Raw genomic sequence first — 16,728 nt, 5'->3', positions numbered from 1 at the left:
AGAACATTGCACACTGATGCATTAAACAGCTGTTTCATTTCATATTTATTTATTACATGCAAGTTCAAGGCAGCAAATTTTGCCCTTCTTGTATGCTTAAAACTATCCTTTGAGTGATAGGCTGTCAAGTTCTTTTTCAATCTCATCTAGAAGGACTTTTCTCATCACAGGAAACTCCAAGAATACAAGGTCTAACAAATTCCTCACCTGCCTTGCTGACAATGTCACCTTCCAGAAGATAAAAACAACAACATGGGAATAAACTATATTGGACCTGATTCTTGCTAAAAGGGAAGAACTGTTAAGGATGTGGAAGCAGAGGGAAAGCTGGATAGAAGTTATCATATTATCTTGCCATTAATTATACATAGTTTACTGTGGTTGGGACTGCATTCTAGATTTTAAGAAAGTTGATTTGGATATGCTTGGCAAAATACTGAGTAAGATCCTATGGTCAGAAATACTCAAAAAGAAGTGAATTTATGATGGATGCCAGTTTCTTGAAACTGAGATGCTGAAGCCATGATTGCAAACAGTTTTAATGAGAAGGCAAAGGAAAAGTGAGGCATAATTAAAGAAGCCTGGGTAGAAGCATAAAGAAATTTTAGATGAGCTGAGATTTAAAAGGGGTATGTTTGGAAATGAAAGAAAGAGCAAATATCATCAAATGCAGACAAGCAGTCAGTATTTATAGGGAGACGGTCAGGAGAGCTGAAGCTCAGAATGATTAACAGAGGTTAAAAATAATTTTAAAAATGGGTATGTTCAGAGCAGAAGGAAAAACAAAGAAGAAGTAGGCCCCTTGCTTGGAGAAGATGGTGAAGTGCTAATGGGTGACAGAGAAAAGGCAGAAGTGCAGAACACCTCCTTTACTTTTGTCTTCTGCCAGAAGTACTCAGCCTGGGGAATACAGAATAAATTATGCAGTGAGAGAGCTGCAAAGGTGGCATGAGATCATTTAGCTACTTTCAATGAATTCCATCTCCAGAGCCAGATGGATTGCACCTAAATGTACTAAAGGAATTTGCAGATGTAATCTCAGAGTCTCTCTGTAATCTATGAGAATTTTTAGAGAGTCCTTACAGATTGGAGGAGGAGATTATTATTATTATTATTATTATTATTATTATTAAACTTTATTTCTAGAGCGCTGTAATTATACACAGTTATTGTCCCGATCTTCAAAAAGAGGCAAAAAGAAGGAACTCAGATAATTGTAAAAGCAGGAAAGGTTCTAGATGTGATATTGAACAATCAGTCTGTGAGCTTTTGGGAAAGAACATTGTAATTACTAACAGCCAGCAAAAGCAAATCATGCCAGACTAATATTATCAGTTATACTCTGTCTTTTTATTGATAGAGTTATAAGTCTGATAGATCAGGGGGATGGTGTTGTGAATGTAGTGTACATTGATTTCAGTAAGGCTTTTGATGAATTCTCCCATAATAGTCTTCAGATAATCTGATAAAATGTGGACTAGACCATGCTACTGTCAGATGGTTCTGTAGTTTGTTTATACCAAACCCAAAGAGGACTCACCAATGGTTCCTTATCATCCTAGAGAAAAGTAATCAGGGGAGAGCCACAAGATTCTGTCCTGGGCCCAGTGTTGTTCAATGTTTTTATAAACAATGTGAGTGAAGTAACAAAGAAAATGTTCATCAAATTTGCAGGTGTCAACAAACTGAACTAATACTTCAGAAGACAAAATCAGGGTTTAAAATAACCTTAACAAAATATGGAGAAATATTCATGGGTCAGACTTGAAAAAATGATTTTCAAAAGGATATAAATGTTAGGTACTACATTTAGGATGGAAAAATCAGTAGTACAAATATGGATTGGGTGACACCAGGCTTGTGAAAAGGATTTAGAGGTCTCAGTAGACCATAGGCTAAACATGTCAAGACTGTTGTCTAGCAGCAGAAACAGAAAATAAGAGCCAATTCAGTTTTATACTTCATAAACTGATGTATAGGTATACCTTGGTTAACAAAGTTGATATGTTTCTGAACACTGTTTCCTTAATAAAAAAATCTTGTATCAGAGGCAGAAATAGCATGGGAAGAATAGGGATGGGTTTCTGCATCACAAAAAGAAGAGCATATCAACATACTTCTACAAACTTTGTAAACAACTCCCGCACTATCATTTTGAACCTTCTATATGAAATGGCCCAAGTGCTGCATGATGGGGTGAGGTCCTGTCACTACTACCAGCTTCTGCCAACCTAGAAGATTGAAAGCATGCAAATAGATAGATAGGTACTATTTCTCAGAGGAAAGGTAACAGTATTCAGTGCAGTCATGCTGGCCACATAACCACCAGAGCAGTCCTTGGACAATGCTGGCTCTTTGGCTTAGAAATGGAGATGAGCACCACCTCCTACAGTTGGTTACATCTAGACATTCATGTCAGGGGACTACCTTTACATGAAATGGGAGAGTTTTCCCCCTCTACCACTCTTAGTATATACCACCAATGAGCAAGGAGAATGATCTTTGAACCAAAGGCACACTAAAAAAAAAAAAGCAAATTTAATATTTATTGAAATGATAGACAAGGTGGTGAAAGGCAATACATGGCTGTAAAACAACAAGTAACATGAAATCCGAGGTAATAATGATAAAGAAAGTTACAACATAACAACTTTACATGGCTATCAAACAACATGACGTAGTTACAATGTGACTCTCACAAAGGTGATGATGAAATAATGAATGAAATACAGTGTCCACACGTCATCATGGCTTTCAGCTAACGCTGAAAATCACACGCCGGAAAAGGCAATAGCACGCTTGTTCATGGTGTGCTCACTGTGCCATATGCACAAACCCCACTGTTTTCAATGGGGCTCGAGCATTCACGGAATTTCCCTTACATGGGTGGTGGTGGTGGTCTGGAATGGATCCCTTGCATAAGGGAAGGGTGCGCTGTAGTAATCAAGGCATCTTAGTTAGCAATATTATATAAGAGAATCAGAACAAATCTCAATCATTAAATCATAGCTTGAATCAACATCCACACTAGTTTAGCAAAATTAAGCATTTTACATTTCCAGCTAAAAAGATCTACCACTCCTGTAGTCCAGGATTCTTAGATGTAGCAAAGAATATGAAGCAAAGTCAGATCTGAAACAGACTAAGCACAGACTGTCTGGCAAAGAAAACCTGCTCATTCATCCATGTGCACACTTTTCTGCTTTCTAGCTGGGCCTTTATATAAGATTGTCACCATGCATGTGTCTGACTTTACTAGACATTAACATCTATGCACATGTCTTAAATTTGCAGACTTGAAACTGACTGTCCCCAGTTTGATGTCTCTGTTGATACAAGTGCATGGCATATAATCCTGTTCTTATAGGATACAATATGAATGTGCTGGCAAGATTAATTTGTGCATGCAGTTGCTCCGATCAATTGGTCTATGAAGATTTTCATACCAGTTCTTAAGCGTTTGTAAATCACCTCTAAAACATTAAGGAAGCGCATGTGTGTGGAAGCCTGGCATACTTCCTCATCATCAGAGAATCATTGGCTCCCTCTAGCATCACTAAATTGTACCAGGAGAGGGCATTTCCTCTGAATGCAGTTTCCCTTTCAAGGAAATGCCCTTTCCTGGAACTATTCAGTGACACTAGAGGGAGCAGAAAATTCCCTGACGATGAGGAAGCATGCCAAGCTTTCACACACATGTGCTTCCTTAATGTTTTAGAGGTGATTTACCAGCGCTTAAGAATTGATATGAAAATCTTCTATGAATCATATGTACCTGTTGAACATGGGCTCACTCCTTGAAACCTGGCTCAACGTTTATATAGCAACTTGCTTAAACAAAACTTGTGGCACATACTTTAGATCCTTCCTAGTTCTTCCTCTCAAATCTTTCCTTTTTAAATGAGAAGGGCTACATATCTTGTATGTTAGTGTCTTGGCAGAAAGTCCAATTATGTTCAGCAATAGAATTATACCCACTTCAGTATTTTGTGGATTGTTATACCAATGGGATTTGCCAGGGAACTGTCCACCACAGGCAGTGCCAGCTATGTACTTTCTGCTTCAAGAAATCTCAGTATCCAAAAATTTCCTTGAGTGTCCAGCCATGATGCTTTATACATGTCACCCAGCTCTTAACTGAAAGAAAGACTTTGTATTCTTTAGTTCTAGCAGTGGAATGAAAAAAACTATAACAAACATATCAAAAGAACTGCGTTCCCTCTGGCTTCTCCACTTATGGTTTAGATGACGTAGGCTGAATTCCCCATGGAGAGAACAGGCCCAATCTTGCCAGTACATATGCAGAACCACAGGATCTGGTCTGAGACTGGGATAAAAAGCCTTTATTCCAGGTTAAAATAGCCTTGGTTTTGTTCAGAGAAGTCCCTAGCAAAACCATGGACCTTACCGTACAGGGTTCCTGGCATGGGACGAGAACAGTCCAAAAGGATCTGGGAAGAGAATGGAATGAGTGGGGGGCACATTTTACTGCACACAGGAAATCTCTCACTCATTCAGTTCCCTTCCTTTCCATTCCCAATCCATCCCAGAGGAGACGATTTTGAGAACTGTTCTGAACAGTTCTCAAAAATCGTGTCCTCTGGAATGGAATGGGAATGGAAGAGGGAGGAACAGAATGAGTGAGGGACTTCTGTGTGCAGTAAAATGCATCCCCCACACATTCTCCACTTGTTCTCAGCCCCTTCCATTCCGTTCTCAGCCCGTTCCACAGAACTCCTGTGCAGTAAGGTCCCATGTTGTTCTGACAGACCTCACCCCCAACTCTTTACCTTGCTGGCATGCAAACCATCTGAGATGCCCTTCAGTCACCCCATCTGATACAAAAATGGGGCATCTGGCCATAGGGGTACAGCTAGGTGCCTCATTTCTGCATCAGATGGGGGCCTTCTCAGATGGTTCACACACTGGCAAGATAAGGAGCAGCCCCAGGTCCTGGGTCAGTGTAGGGATGGGTATGTGAACACCCACCTGTCCTCCCGTTGACCCAGAGACTAACCCATGTGAGCACCAGGGGCAGAATAGCATAGGCTCATCCCATGCTATCCTGCCATGTCTGCTCAAGCCCTAAGATACACATACTTAGATCAAACTAGAATCATAGAATCATAGAATCGTAGAGTTGGAAGAGACCGCAAGGGCCACCCAGTCCAACCCCCTGCCATGCAGGAAATCTAAATCAAAGCATCCCCAACAGATGGCCATCTAGCCTCTGTTTAAAGACCTCTAAGGAAGCAGACCCCACTGCACTCCGAGGGAGTTTGTTCCACTGTTGAACAGCCTTTCCTGTCAGGAAGTTCCTCCTAATGTTGAGGTGGAATCTCTTTTCCTGGGGCTTACATCCATTGCTCCAGGTCCTAGTCTCTGGAGCAGCAGAAAACAAGCTTGCTCCCTCATCAATATGACATCCCTTCAAATATTTAAACAGGACTATCATATCACCTCTTAACCTTCTCTTCTCCAGGCTAAACATTCCCAGCTCCCTAAGTCATTCCTCATAAGGCATGGTTTCCAGACCCTTCACCATTTTAGTCACCCTCCTTTGGACATGCTCCAGTTTCTCAATGTCCTTTTTTAATTGTGGTGCCCAGAACTAGACACAGTATTCCAGGTGAGGCCTGACCAAGGCAGAATAGAGTGGCACAATTATTTCCCTTGATCTAGACACTATACTTCTATTGATGCAGCCTAAAGTCGCATTGGCTTTGTTAGCTGCTGCATCGCACTGTTGACTCATGTTGAACTTATGGTCTACTTGGACTCCTAGGTCCCTTTCACACGTAGTTTCATTCAGCCAGGTGTCCCCCATCCTATATCTGTGCATTTCATTTTTCCGCCCTAAGTGCAGTACCTTACATTTCTCCGTGTTGAATTTCATTTTGTTAGCTTTGGCCCAGTTTTCTAGTCTGTTCAGGTCAGATTTGAAATGAAAAATAAAATTAATTTAACATAAACCCTTTTCTCACGCTATGGTAAAGTCAGAAGAGAATAAGAAAATATGTTTAAGAGAATCACACACACACAAAAAGTATAAACACAAAACATTTAAAAAATCATTTCTTGTCTATGAACTGTATTATTTCATAGTTACGGAGATGTTAAGCTCTCAGTTTTGCCAATGGGCAACCTCTTTTTTAATGTCTGTCTTCCAAGCTACAGGAAAATAGATTACACTTTAACATTAGGAGGAATTACCTGACAGTAAGTTTTGTTTGACAGTAGAATACACTGTCTCAGAAAGTGGTGGAATGTCTTTCTTTGGAGGTCTTTACATTGAGGTTGGATGGCTATCTGCTGGGGGTGCTTTGATTCTGTGTTCCTGCATGGCAGGTCTCTTCCAACTCTATGATTCTATTCTGTGATATGAGTAATATTACTGTATCAAATTGGTAAAAATTACTAGAGAGTAGCTTTCAACAGTGATCTACTTATTACCACACCTAAGGATCAAACCAGCTTGAACTGCAAAACATGTAGAACTAGAATAAAACATATGTTTCAGTAAAGGTTGACTATTCACATTATTATATATATTACTATAACTAAAAATGAATTAACATGGAAATCATTGTGGGCTGTGTATCTTTTCATTTTCCTTTTTTAAAAAACTGAAAGCAATATAGATATCAAATGAAGAGCAAATTAGTTATACCTTTTGACTTAAATGTGTTAAAGGGGGCCATGCTACTAGATTAAAGTGTTTCTTACTATGGGGTTGTCTAGTAATTAAGGAACTGTCAAAGCTCATTATGTTATCTCCTACCAGTTGGTGTATAATATTCTTCTTGCAACCCATAATCCAAGTGGGCTGCAATTAATATGCAGCAAAAGTCTACAACAAGTTCAAAGGGTAGAATTTAATTATGAGACCAAAATTCATAATTTTCAATTATGTTGGCACTAGGGAGCTGCCCTTGAGAAAGGGCAGATAAAAACAGTTTTGTGCATTTCATAAATGTATGAATAAGCAGCACACAGAAATATTTATGGAGTGGCAGATATGCTTCTCCTCTTCTTTTTTCCATGTGCTATAAAAGCATTGACTTCTGTCCTTGGTCTGTCAGTGGTGCCAATCTTCACCACAAGTAAAGTTTCAGTAACTAGAAGAGAGGAGGAGGTGTGTGCTGAACATGGATCCATCATTTTAACCCCAGCTCTGCTGAGCTGTGCTGGCCAGAATGAAAAGGTGTGTTTTCTTTTTGCTATGCCAGTAGATCCAAAGCACACCATTAAATATCCACACCATGAAATATCTTGTTTCTGGGCTTTCTGCCTCCTACTGCCCACATAGAAGCATTGGTGGTACTTTCAATCTGTAGAGTTTTGCACACAAGGATCAGGACCATTAAGAGAACATAGCTACTCTCCATCATTTATCATCTCTCTACTGGTAGAGGTCAATGAAAGGATACCTCTCCACTAACCTCCTGCAGAAAGGTAAATTATTGTTTGTACTTTTAGCCATGCCTTAAATTCTTTTGATTCAAATCCAACTAAATGCAACTGATATAGTCTGGATTCAGCACAAAAAACCTAATCTTAAAATATAAGTATTTAGGACTCATGTTTGTTAGTATTTAACAATTTAAGATTATATTTAGGAGGTGTCTAGAAGGAATATCTTATGTTGTTTCCCACTTAAAAACAGGTTTCCCAACGGTCTGGAAAAAGCACTGAAACAAATAATAGGGACTATTTCACTGAGTATTGAATGTTCTGAAATATTCTAGAGGATGCTCATGTACAAAAATACATTTGTGTGTGTGTAAAATCGTGTTTGGGGGGTGTGGGGGGGGGGGGGGGGAATTCTACATAGTTTTCTACATTTTCCCACCAAAAACGTACATGTCTTTCTGAATATTAATAACAGCATTATCCTATCAATGACTTGATTTTTTTTAAAAGCTAATTGATCAATACGGCTTCAAACATTAGGACTGGCAGTTTTAGTCTATTTTATTCCTCTGGTGTGTTTCACTGCAAAATCATGAATTAGCCAGCCCCCTCTGGGATAATTTCTTCTGCAATTTCACAATCAGTAAACTAGATGGATAGGTGGCTTAATCATTCTTATCCTACTGCATATTCATTATTAGTGCTGTTTGTCTTCAAGTAGTTTCTGCCTTAAGGTGACTATATCACCGGGTTTTCTGGGGCTGAGAGCAAGTGAGTTGGCCATGATCACGCAGTGGGTTTCCACCACTGAGTGGGGGGTTGAGCCACAATCTCCAGAGTTGCAGACCAATGCTCAAACCATGCTGGCTCTCATTATACAATACCATTATGCCTATAATCTTTGGCTGGAATCATATATACTATAATGCCTAAATTTGATGAATACCAGCTTGATCAAATTTCTTTCAGCTTCTGCAACAATCATGTTCAGAATGCGAAACGTCCACACTTCACTGAAAATCAGTTGCAACTGTATCATGTAAATCTTTTTAATTATATAAGTGGGGGTAATTAATAGTCCAAAAGTAGACTTGAAGATATTTTTAAGGTGCAACATTTCACAAGGAAAATTCTCATTCTGTGATGCTGGTGAAACACATTATCAGATGTTTCTTCCAGTTCCCCAAGCTCTAGTGCCATATATTTTAGAAGTGAATGGAATGTAAAATAAATATTATCAGTCACTTTGAATTTGTGCTAGAGAAGAGGTTAAGACTGATGTTAGGCCAGAATGCCAAACAAATCAAAATATTGTTTGAGCTTGCTTTAAAATTATTTCTGAGTGGCTACAGCAAATTTCACAAGATATCAGGAATAACTACAAGGAAGTAAATTTCTACAGATATCCTCAGATATGATCTACAATTTATCAACATTTTCTCCTCACAGGCTGCATCCGCACTGCAACAATAATCCAGTTTGACACCACTTTAACTGCCATGGCTCAATGCTATGGGATTCTGGGAATTATAGTTTTGAGAAATATTTAGTCTTCTCTATCAGATAGTTCTGGTGCCATAACAAACTACAAATTCTAGAATTCTATAGCATTGAGCAATGACAAAGTGGTGTCATACTAGATTATTTCTGCAGTGTGGATACAGCCATAGTAATAACCAATTAGTTTTCAGGATATATGTCCCATCTCCTTTTGTACTCTTTTGTAAAAAGAGAGCTATCCATGGGAAACAACCAACATCTGGGAGCATTGTCTTTTACAATGCAGCTAACTAATGGCTTCTGTTGTGGGTTTACTTTTGTGTAAATTCCTCAATTGAAAAAGCAAATGTGCTGGGGTGAAATTTCAACCTAAGGTTTAGAAAAAACAGTTTGGAAACAGTGCTCCTGTATATATGTTCAAACAACTGTAGAACCCATTTATGAATCTGAACAACAGAGCTACATGTGAGAACATCCAAACATTCCTATTGCTCTTTTGGGTAATATTTACATAAGGGAGCCAAACATTTGTTAATCCACTTACTGATGCCATGTTACCCTGGCACTCAGATGTAAGCACATAAATTATTTGTCCCCTGTGGCTTCCCTTGCTTAAATATGGATCAGGATAGAAAGAGACCAGGAAGCAACAGTAGCAATGGTTTTCAGGCAGCATAAAAGCAGGCCATCAATCAACTAAGAAAGGCCAAGGATTTTAAACTGAAGCATTAAACAATACAACTTTGTGATTTAGCATTTGGGAAAATACTCTATTAAAAAAGAAGTAACTCATACAATTTCAAGGCGAAGACAGACTGTTTGACTAGAAAGAAAGCTTTCTTGTGAGATGACAACAACAACCATTTTGGAAAGGGATAAACATCCCCTTCTGAGATCTTGGACAAGTAACCTTTTGGTCTACAATCCCAGAATCCCTCAAAAAGTCATGGAGGGTTTGGGGAGTGTGGTCCAAAAGATTAACTTTTCAAAGTTCTGCACCTTCCTCAAATTACAGACACCATACAATTTTTCATCTGCAGCATTTCTGTCTCTGCCTAGTTCAGATTCTACAGAGGAAAGAAGTCACCTGGCTATGCCTCAAGGTGTCCTCAAGAAGGCAACAACTGCTACTATATTAATCACAATAAAGCTGCCAATAATAGTATTACTAAGTTTATCCTGCCAATTCCAGTTCTAATGACTGCTATCGCTATTATTAGCAGATAATAAAATGAATAAATAGGTAGCAGGATGAATGCTAATAGTACCTGTGCCTCAAAAATGTGTGGCTATATTATCAACTCTGCTACAATAATTATAAGGTTAACAGACCAACCCTATGGCTGTTTACTCAGGAGTTACACACCATGTCTGATTAACACACAGTGTGTGGGGACATGCTCTAGCTGGCCATCCTGCCTTGTTCATGGCCAAGAGGTACCCTTCCAGCTCTATGGGTCTATCATTCTATTTTATGAATTACAGGTGAATTGGAATTAAAAAAAGTATTTTTTAAAAAAATCCAATCCGATGATAGTAAAGACAAGTATCTTTATTAAATCACACTGAAACCGTTGAAACAAGTTCACTGTAACTAATTTCAGCCTCTTGTTTTCAAATAGGCTAAACTAAATCGTAGTGTCCTGCAGAATAGAGTGGGACTTGCTTCAGAATGTATTTTTAATTTTAATATAATATAATTGGAAGGGGGGTTAGTTTGTCCAACTAGTAATGTCATGTTCACGGCTTCCAGTTCTAATATCTTGGGACTCTCTGGAAGTATACCCAAATGTCAATCCTGTCCCCCCTTCTAAAGTCAAAATGGCACCTATTCTGGTCCAGAGATTTATTTGTGATTTGAGTTATCATACTGAAATTAATGGATGATGTTTGCAGTCTTGATGCAACACTAAAAAAAAATTAAATATGTGATGGCGTAAATGCTATTGTTTCTCTTTGTGCTTCCCTTAGCAAAACCCAAGGACTAAAGGTGTCTTTTACTTAAGCTGAATAAACAACTGTCTCTCTATGGAGCTGGAGGCAAAGAGGATAAATAGCCCTAATGGAACACTTACCTATTGTGAGGCTGTATGCTATGAAAGTGAACTATTAAAGCATATTTTTGGATGTATTTTTAAAACATTTAAAATGTATATAAAAACAGCAGGGGACACCTTTAAAGTTATTTAGCATGAAAGTCCAATAAAAACCTCCTTTGGCTCGAGCAGCATGAGACGATCTCTGTCTCAGTATGTATAGTTAGCCAATTCTTATATTCCATAATGTTAGGAACAAAGGCACAGTATTTAATAGTCTGTGTCAAATCAAAAAAGTGGGTTTAGGGAGGACTCACTTCACCACTTACTGTGATTTACATGTAGCACAAATTCAGCCCGAAAATGAAGCTTTCCTACTCAAGGTTGCTTAAGGGCACACACAGGCACACACACAAAAGGAAAAGGTCAGGGACAAGCCCACATACTTTTAAATACAAAGCTCCTTGATTAGGCATTCAATGTTATTGGATGATGCCTGGAGAACTCTTGGGAGCATGTGCTCCCTGTTGAAGTGGCATATTAGGAGCAGTCAGGGTTCATTGGCCCTCCCATCCGCATTCTGTAGAAGTCACTCCCATTGAAATCAAGACTCAAGGGAACCCACTTCACCTAATGGGTTTAAGATGAGAGCGCTCAAGCTCTCTATGTATTTCTTGTTCAGAGGATTGCAAGGGGGTTGATGTACAGATGAATGCCATCAGCAGGCCGGAAAACCTATTCAAATCTGCTTTCAGTAAAGTACTGTTTCAAATGTTCTGTATTTCCCACATGAAAAGTGCTACCACATTGGTAAAAATAACAAGGCTAGTGTGAATTTTCTTCTCACATTTGTTGTATCCTCCCCTTACTCCAAAGGAACCAGAGCAATGTACTGACTATTTTTGCACAGAATAACTCTTGAATTGTGCATAGTCTTCAAAAATGGTGTGGTTTTCAAATACTTTCTTGCAGTCAGTGGTATCACTTAGGGGTGTGTGTGCAGGGAGTTCAGCCTACACTGGGTGACACCCCAAAAAGGGGCGACACCCTATCAGGCCCTCCTCCCATGGTGCCCTTCCCGGCTAAACTTGAGCCTACTTCCTCAGGTGCATGGGGTGAACTGGAGAGTCCAGAGGCAAACCTATATAAGCCAGTTGTGTGTAAAAATAGTATGTGACCACAGTTCAAACTAAACTTTTCACTCCATCTCCATACCCACAAGGTTTTGCATTTCAGTCGACATTTTCAAACATAATCAGCTTCTATATGTCTGTCTCTGGACTTTCCACTCCACCCCTAGCTTTTGAAATGGTAGGGTCAAGTTTACAAAAGCTCATGCTACTAGCTTCTTTCTTTCTGGTAGTCTCAAAGGTGGTATCAAATCTCTTTGTAGACATGTGACGTATGTGATGGAGGTGAATTTTCTTCATATCTCATAGAACAGGGGTGGCTAACAGCATGAAAGGCAGAGGCCAGTTCCTCCTGCCCTCCTCCTCGCACACAGCAAGCCCCAATACCTCCATTTTCTTCTCTATCCACTCTCAAAACTAGTGACATAATGTGATGACACATTATTTTCTGTTGTTGTCATTTTGAAAGTGATTACAAAGAAAACAGAGATGTATGGAAATAATGGGGATTTTTTAGGGAACTGTGTGGGTCTGCATTCTGCTTTTCCTCACACTTGTAGGCAACTTGCTTCCTCACACTTGCTTGTAGGCAAAAATTGCCCTATAGCTTTAGAAGGTCCTGAAGGAGCCACAAAAAGTAAGTCCATGGGCTACACTCTGTCCCACCCCACCATAACACAATGGCTGAAAGCCTACACTGGGGTTATATTGTAACACAGTGTTACACAACTCTTGTGTTGAATGACATGTTACATAACTGAAACAATATAGCAATTGCACAACCAAATGCATACTTAATGTGCATCCATGTTAATGTACATGTACATCCAGCACAATAACACCATGTGCACAGCTTCTGCAAGACTAAACTGAATGTGGCTGTTCTGCACCAGACCTAAAATGTCCAAATGCTTTCACAGGGGAACCTACTCATATGTAAGACACTGGAAGGAATCCAACCAATAACTTGCAACAAGATCCCAGTTCTGTACATTGCAGCACATCTTGTTCCAGCAGGATCTGCTGCTAGATATTGAAAATCTACTGTGAGGGGAGGAGAAGGGCTAAGACTTAAGAAGAAATAATTGAATGACTGACGCTTGAGGCTGAAGTCCAGGACGAAGAGATTTCTAGCACCTGTTTCTCAAACCATTAAAAGTCTTTGCTGCCCTATTTTGTTTTCTAAAAAATGTTTCAGAAACTCTGGTGCAGTCTATAAATTAGTGAAGAAACTTGTCCTTGGTTGAAAGCTTCCTGCCCATGCAAAACTCCTTCTGATTTATCAGTTGTGTGATTCTCAGCATTACTTGTTCCTCCAATCAATATTATAAAAACTGTGGGCTTTAACAAAGTGGAATGGTGATCATCTCCAAAAGTGAAAGACAATTACAGCTGCCAACAGCTCTGTGTGCTGGCATCACAAAGGTCATGAAGGATATATATCTGTACATCTAACAAGATGATTAAAGTCCTCCCTCCATGAAATAATTGGATTATATTAAAGCAATATTTTCTGTCTTCCCCTGAGTTGGCAGTTGAGTATAGTCAAGGGAAGGTGTGTTCCTTAAATTTTGAATGTATATGAGATGATTTCTTAAATATTTTCTTAAATATGTGAATCCTGCTGTAAATATTTTAACCGATTAACAATATCTGGGCTGAAATCCACAATGGGAGTAAAATGTATACTGCTAGGGCTGAATCTGAGCATCACCTGAAAGGTCTAAGAGGGGTAGGATGGAGAGAGGAACTTTAATCATAACCACCAACATTTCACAGATGAAAACTGGGACACATGTGCCTAACCAATTTCGGAATGTGGTCAAGATGGTAAAAGTTATTCTGTGTGTAAGGTAACATAGTAGTAGCAGATATAGTTTAATAGATAGTTAGAAGTGGAGGAGTAAGAAACAGTAAGAAATGAAGTTTATGTAGAGTTGGAAAGTGTCGATTTACCAAGGAAGGAAGTCATTTGATTTTAGATATTGTGTGTAAGCCACAGTGTAGATGTTGTATTTTAAGTAATGTACTGTATGTTGGTTTTGTTGTATTACAGGTAATGTATTGTAATGCATGTACTGTTTGTTTGGGGGCAATGTGGGTAATGTTGTGATATACTGTAATTGTATGGTACTGTACGTAATTGACTGCATGCTAATGTGTCTGATATGTTTGATATGTCATAAAACTAATATATATATATTAAAATATGGTAGAAGTTATCAATAAGAAAGTACATACAAGTTAAGAGAGGTTGCAGTAGTTTGCTTTTCCTTGAATCTACAGGGAAGGACAAGATTCCACCTCATTCTCTCCTCCTCCCCCCCCCCAAGTTTATTAAGTGCAAAGTCCTTTTGCATTTTGAATCTTCAGTTGTAACAACTGAAGTAAGCTGAGGACAAAGGGGGAAAGTGGGAGGAAGAGAGAGAAACTGGACCATTTTAAAAGCAGCTGAAAAGGTGGGACAATAGGGAATTAATCAGGACTGTCCTGGACAAATCAAGACTCTTGGAGGTTATATTGAACTACTTTTGGCTAGACCATTGAGCAGCTTCACTGCCATTTGATTTTCTCCTCCTTAGAAAGTAGAGAGATTAGAAATCAGCCCCTTCCTGCCAACAGGAGAAGCTGCAATGAGGACTTGTGACAATGGTCATGCTTGTGATTGTCACAACCTCCCTTGCTGGTGGCAGGTGATGTGGAACAGCTGAACAGACTTCTTTTATTCACAGTGACTGCTGACTTTTAAATTGGCTTGGGGGGATTTATGATCATGGCAATAGTGCCACAATATGGAGAAGTTACAGATCTATAACTCAAGGTTACAAACCCATATCTGTGATACTCATAATTCCCAGCCATATATCTCAGCTTATGTATCTATGACCAATCAGTATTTTTCAAATTAAATTTAAGCTATACAGGATCTTTAATACTTTATTGTACATAATACAACATTGCAGTAAAATTAAATTATAGTGCAGTCCTTTACATATTTATCTATAACTAATCTTGACCAACTTCAGTGGGGCTTACCTCAAGGTCTGTGGGTTATATGACTGAAGCTTTAATGACTTTATAAGCCATTAAAGAATTTCTGCTTTGCTATGTTGTTTCCCCATTTTACTGCTTACATGAACTCTGTTATGTTTTGAAGTCATTCATTTTTGTTTGGCTCTGATGGTGCTTTCCAATATATTACAAAGGTCAGTCTGCCAGCCATCAGAAGGATAAGCATTAAAGTTGCAACCAGACAAGTGGAAGATCTTTGATCAGAATTCCCATATTACAAATTTAAAAAGTGGATAAAGTTAAAAGCAGCAGTATGGGTCCCTCAGCTGTACCTATATATTTTCCAAAGTGTATTACAATTCTGAGATACATTGGCTTAATATCGTGAGATATTATCAATTTCCATAATTTCTAAACTTTGCATATGTTCATCACATGTATAAAAAACATAGTCCTGTGGCAGAACCAGCACTTTTTGAAAAACCTCATTTATATATTTAACAGACTTCAAGGCACAAAAAGTCACTACATAATTGTTTTGCAAGCATTCTCCCTCAGAAACAGGCAAAGTACTGAGAATGGTTCATGAACTCAGATTTCTCTATAATTCCTATCTGATACCATGTGGTAAATCCTTTCCCCATTTCATTTTACGATCCATCGTTTTCCTTTCTAGTAAAAGATAACAGACCTCAGCAAACAGTTTATCTCCCTTTCAGGATTCACAACAACCCCCCCCCCCCCAAATTTAGTTAAATCTCTAAAAACATTGTATCATCTCTCCCTCTTTCTCTGTGTTGTTTTGAACAGTAAGGTTCTTATCTGGGGGAGGAGAAAGCAGATAGAAGAGATGCACTCCATTTTTGCTCTATTCCCTGAGCTGCATCCAATCTCGATGGCTTGCATTAAAACAAACCCATCCTTTTGATTAATCCTACTAAAGCAGGGGAGAATGATTGGATGCTTTTGACAAAGGGATGAGACAAGAGACAGATGCTGAAGGACCTGGGATGGTGCTTTTGCTGCCTCTGGACTTAGAAAAGCTTTACTGTTCTTCTCTGTGCACAGAGAAGCCCTTGTGGTGATTGGCAGTCATTCCTCATAAGGCAAATGCAAATCCTGATTCACTTGAACTAACAGGATATGATCAGATACAAAACAGCAAGCAGAAACTCTAATGTCAAAATCCTTGCTTTCAACACAGGCTATTCCTCTCAACTCTATCCCTATTGGGAAACATGGAGTTGAATTCTTTGATCGAACTACATATCATGAGCTAATCTATGTGATATTTATTCTTAGGCTTTCTTTGTGTTTGCAGATCATGTATGGAAATACCTAACCTTCTCTGTTCAACAGATATCTAATTTGTCAGGATGTACCCTTCAGGAAAAAAGTGTAATTTCTGACCAGTCTTTAAGGACGTCTGATATTAATGGAATCTGTATTTTGCTCTTCTTTGCACCTTTTCTTGTTTTCAAATGTGTGTGTGTGTGTGTGTGTGTGTATAATCTTGGCTATCTTAATTATTGTTGAGCATAACTACAAGAGACTTTGAGGACCATGATTTTGAAAAGTAGCATGAAAATAATAAAGATAAATTAAATACTAATTTATAAGATGTTGCTCATCAGTCT

General features: G+C 38.7%; 1 protein-coding gene across 2 annotated transcripts in view; it reads right to left on the bottom strand.

The window, feature by feature from the left end:
* The window catches only part of TAFA1 (TAFA chemokine like family member 1), a 439,395-nt gene that overhangs the window by 171,679 nt on the left and 250,988 nt on the right, over positions 1–16,728 (bottom strand). The gene's annotated exons all lie outside the window — the stretch shown is intronic.

This window comes from Sceloporus undulatus, chromosome 2 (genome assembly GCF_019175285.1).
Source record: "Sceloporus undulatus isolate JIND9_A2432 ecotype Alabama chromosome 2, SceUnd_v1.1, whole genome shotgun sequence".
Lineage (NCBI taxonomy): Eukaryota > Metazoa > Chordata > Lepidosauria > Squamata > Phrynosomatidae > Sceloporus > Sceloporus undulatus.
Note: the sequence above shows the minus strand (reverse complement) of the source record. Positions and strands in the feature narration are given on the sequence as shown.